We start from the raw sequence: 5,107 nt of genomic DNA, 5'->3' as shown, positions 1-5,107 counted from the left end.
GAAAAGAGATCAAAGTTAACATATAAGCGAAAAAAACTATAATATGAATGATTGTACTACTGAATGATGCATTCTAAATATTTATGAGAATACGAAATATCGGACTAATATAATGACTATGTTATTATGATACCTATAATATAAGAAAAAATTATGTTTAAATTTCCTATAATAAAAAAGTTATAAACAGTTGTCGATTTGGAACAAATACCGTTTCATTGATTAGTGATAATTCAGTTATATTTAGCAAACATGTATGTATAGCAGAGAATGGATATTTCATATAAGTGTCCCAAAATTGATCATTATAGTGAATATAGTTTAAAAGTTATTAGTCAATTAAAATGTCAAAATTTTTATTTTCTCTCTACTGAGAAGTGGCGAAAATGAGTTATCACAAGTCTACAAAACAGGCACGAATTATGAGGAATTGTTCACAGTTCAACAAGAGCTCATTCAAATTCAACCAATCAACGTTTAGAGCACTGATAAATCGACAGCTAACAACCCTCCCTTATGATACATTAATATAGTTGTAGAAAATATGTCCTCCCGGTATGTCTAAAAGAATAAACCAAAAATCAACATGGTAATCCAGACCATAGTAGGTATATCAGAATATTGATAACAGCTTTGAAAACAAAGAACACACTTTTCAAGTTGTAAATATAAAAATTATCACATTTTTATTTTTTTTAATGTTCCTCTAATTGGTTAGATGGAGTTGCACTGATTAAGTATAAGTAAACATTATAATATTACAATTACTTCATCTAACCTAGGAATCTTTATGTGAAATCCATATACATAAAGTATATTTCTTTCTCTAGGAATCACCGGGGCGCGAACGTACACATCAAGTTCAAGAGAATAACTCCCGAGCCTGCTGTCCATGGGCTATGAAGCTATTATCACAATCGTTTAAATCTATATTTTCTACAATTGTAGACTTGAACTGTTTGTCTCCCTCTTCCCTAGATATGGCCACTCTGGTTTTTTGTTTTTTTTCTAAATTAGGAATAGTTGAAAGAAAGGTCGATAAAGTTTCCAGAAGGAGCAAGTCCATATTAATTACTATTGGTCCATATTAAGCTATCTTTGAATAAAATAGCAGAAAAAATTTTGGGATCCACATACAAAGCGTTTGCCGAGGGACATCAAGGCCAAAACTAGTCATTTTACAAAACCTTTGTATATTTGTATTTGTAAATCTTTCAAAATGTCTCAAAAAACTTTGTCAATCGGCTGATTCAAATTTAATTAATTTTAAATTGACAATGGGACCGTTAAAAACCCCACTTCCTTTTGTGTATAGGAAAAGTACTCATATATTAACAAGGTCGTATAGTATAAATTATGTTTAGGCGTTTAAGATTAAAGTGTTTGACAATATGTACATATCCTTTATTGATAAAAAGGCTCAAAGAGGATTTGACCTTTTTTTTATATTGATAAAAAAAATATATACAAATACATAAATATACTCAATCATTGAAAATTCTTTAAGAGCCATAGGAACGCCTGTAATCATTATTGAATTATATTTAAGGGTTTAAATGTTTACTTCGTTTATTCATCAAAGATCTTAAAATGTACTTTTTGAGCGGAGGAGATTGGATAATTAGAAAAAAAAAATAATATGGTTTTAATAGTGTTGGATCGGTCCTAGGACTGATTTGTCTTACTTTGCCCCCCCCCATTCAGTCTTTTTTTTTATCGGCCATTCCTTCTTTCCATTCAACGGTCCTAAAGGAAGGATTATTTGGTCTTTCAGTCATACGGTCCTAGTTATCTTTTTATTTTCTTAACTTCTAGATAGTATTTATTAATATAAGGACTAAGAAAAAAATTAATGATAGCTAGAACTAAAGGACTCAAGGAAAAGAGTGGACAATTAGTAGAAGAAGAAAATGTTTTTTCATTCTCTTTGCTGATTGGCTTATAATTGTCAGCTGCCATCTGGTCTTTTTTAAAGGTCTTGAAGGTAATTAATGTACTATTTTCTGAACTTAATTAAATTATTTATGTTAATTAGACAATATTTATTCATTGCAGTATATTTATCATAAGGACAACGTGTAGTCCAGTGTATTGTAATAATATATCCATCTCGACTAAAAAGTCTCTAGACTTATCGCCCATGAAAATGTTTAATTTTCCAAAAGACATCAATCGAAGGAACTTGTGGATAAATGCCATCCAATGTCCTAATTGAACTCCCACCAAAGACTCAAGAGTTTACCAAGTAACATAATCAACTATTTTTTTACTATATGAGGTATGTGAAAATTAAATAAATGGGTTGTTTTATAAGGATGTCACTCAGCCATATGCTAATGATCCATGCTTAAATTATTTGCTCTAAGCTCACTTTGAAGAATCAATGTTTCGGCGAAAGATCCAAAAGGATGGTCGGGTTTGTTCCATAATGCAATTCCTACTTTATTTGAACATTCTAAGATAATAAAAAACCGAAACAAAAAAAAAGTGGAAGTATGCATGAAATTGTGCAACACATGTCTTGATTATTGTCTACATTTAAATATTTGAGTGTATTATTTCCTAAAAAAAAATTATTTAGCTTTATAGTGTAAAATTAATTTAAGTATTTAATATTTAAAAAGTAAATTCGGTTCTTTTGACTTTATATTTATTTTAAAAATTAACTTTTCAATTTAATTCTTTAATTGAAGATAATAATAAAAAATATTAATTTATAAAAAAACCATTTTTAATCCTGAATCATGAGAGAATAACAACTACCTATATATATATCAGTTGGTAGCACGTCTGTAGATTTAGACCTTATTTCTTCCCCATATATTTTTGTTGTTGTTGTGTAGAGTTTTTGTCTATCCGCTAATTCCCCTTGTGTCCTTTAGCCCGAACGTATTATAAAAAGCTCTAGTCACAGAACCTCTTATTTCAAATTTCAGGTACCTTGTCTCTTTGAAAGAGGTTATGATTAGTCATGAAAATCCAGTGTACAATGGACATGTAAAAAAAAATCAACATGGTAACCCTGATAATTTAAAGAATAAGCTGTGGCAAGGAACGAAGGATAGAAGGAAATAATCAAGGAGATTTTCTAGAATTACTCAGTTGTCGATCCCCAAATTCTACTCAGAGTCTAAGAAGATCTTACAATTATAACTCCACAACAAATCCTCAGGGTGTCTTTTAATGTTGTATCTTGACGAGGAACATTCAAACTTTACATACATATACCAGGGATGGGCAACCCATAGAACGCGTGCCACTGCTTGCACGCGGAGGTATATTCGAAATTCGAACATATTTCCGTAGTTTGTATGGGTTTTTTACCATTATTGTTGACACTAGCAGACTCATTGATCAGAAATGTTGAAGATGGCACTCAATGTCCCCAAGGTTGCTACCCCTGATATACACGATAATATAAAAGGGATGAAGAAGATAATGAAAAGATCAAACGGAGCATAACTAAAATAAACTTCAATTATGACCACACACGAATGTTTACTCAGGTTTTGATGAAAAAAAATGACAGACTTTTCAGAAAAATACAAATATTTCAGTTAAACATCAATTTTTATGTGTAGAATTTATATGCAAACGAATTTCCAGACAAATTTCTACAAACTTTAGTTTATCTACAAATCCACTATTCCATTGAAAATCCTTCTTCTTTTTTTTTTTTTTGCATCTAAAAAAAAACGAAACTACAATTTGCACTTTCTTCTCTCTGTTTTTTGCCATAACTTTTTTAGATTTTGAATCAATTTAGAAAACATTCCTATATGTATGGTTGTTTTTTGAGACGCAACTCACAGTTTGATTTCTAACTCAAACCCTTGTCTTGTCTCCTTGAGCTCAATAATAATTTAGTTGTGCTTTGAGTTTAAAATATCCCCCTGGAGTGACCTGCCACCCAAAAATCTACACCCCATCTCAGCCTGACCAGGTTCAAAAGAGGCCTCCATACTATGTTTCAGCCTCCAAAGGCCCAACGGTGTGGGCGTCGATAAGGGACACACACTTTTTTATTTCTATACAGATATTCCATAATATTTAAAACCATAAAGTTTCGAATTTTATTGGAAACTATATCATAAATTATAATACTGATTAGTAATATGCTAAGTCCACTAATAATTCTATTGAATTGATATTTGTTTATGACATTGGGATGTCCAAAGATCTCATCTCTTCAGAAAAGGTTCTTCTGCCTGACTAAGTGGATATCATCCAATTTAATGGAAGAATCATTCATTGTGCAGATGTCCTATAACGTCCAAATCTATTACTTCATCTTCCATTGTTTCAAATATACAACCCATTGCTCTAGATCATGTATGGAATCATTCTATACCTCTATAAGAACTGACGATATGATTAATAGAGATTAATAATACTCGAATGAAATATACATTGAGGAACAAAGAGACTTACAGCTGCAACTTTTCCATTGAAATTCTTTCCAAAGTCTACTCTATTTCGTCTCATAATATTCCTTGAAAACTTTTACATTGATTTGAGTCCTTAAGTGTCATTGATGTACATAGCAAACAAACAACTAATATCTATGACCTGGGGTTTTAGTTAAAAAGAAAAAAAAAAAAAAAAAATTGGCTCTGAAGGGAATTAAAATGGTGTATTTAATTATTATTGGATAGGAATTCAGTATTCGTAATTAATTGGCAACAATGTCTGCTACATGTTCGTCTCCAAAGTGTGGATTAGGTTACTCCGTCAATCCAAAGGAAGACAATATTTTTTGTCAAAGGCTACCTATGAAAAATGAAAGTCTCCTCCGTAGTTGAATCAAGGGTTTACCAAGATATCTTTTAATTATATATATTTTTAGCAATTACTATTTCGGTACTTATTTCTTTTTTAATTATATTTATGTTAACATTGAAAAATGATTAGGAACGGAGTAAAAAATTACGAATATGTAGAAAACATTTTAGACACAAAGTCTATAAATTTGAACGAACAGATTATCTCTCATGGTATCTTAAAGAAAGATTTAGCTCATTCTACATTTGAGGATATTCAAACAATACTACTCAAAAAAGAAAAAAAAAGTATAGTTCCGAGACCTACTGCTTCAAGCTTGACTATT

Source organism: Lepeophtheirus salmonis, chromosome 2 (assembly GCF_016086655.4).
Source record: "Lepeophtheirus salmonis chromosome 2, UVic_Lsal_1.4, whole genome shotgun sequence".
Taxonomy (NCBI): Eukaryota; Metazoa; Arthropoda; class Copepoda; order Siphonostomatoida; family Caligidae; genus Lepeophtheirus; species Lepeophtheirus salmonis.
The sequence above is the reverse complement of the archived record's forward strand: the minus strand, read 5'-3'. Positions refer to the sequence as shown.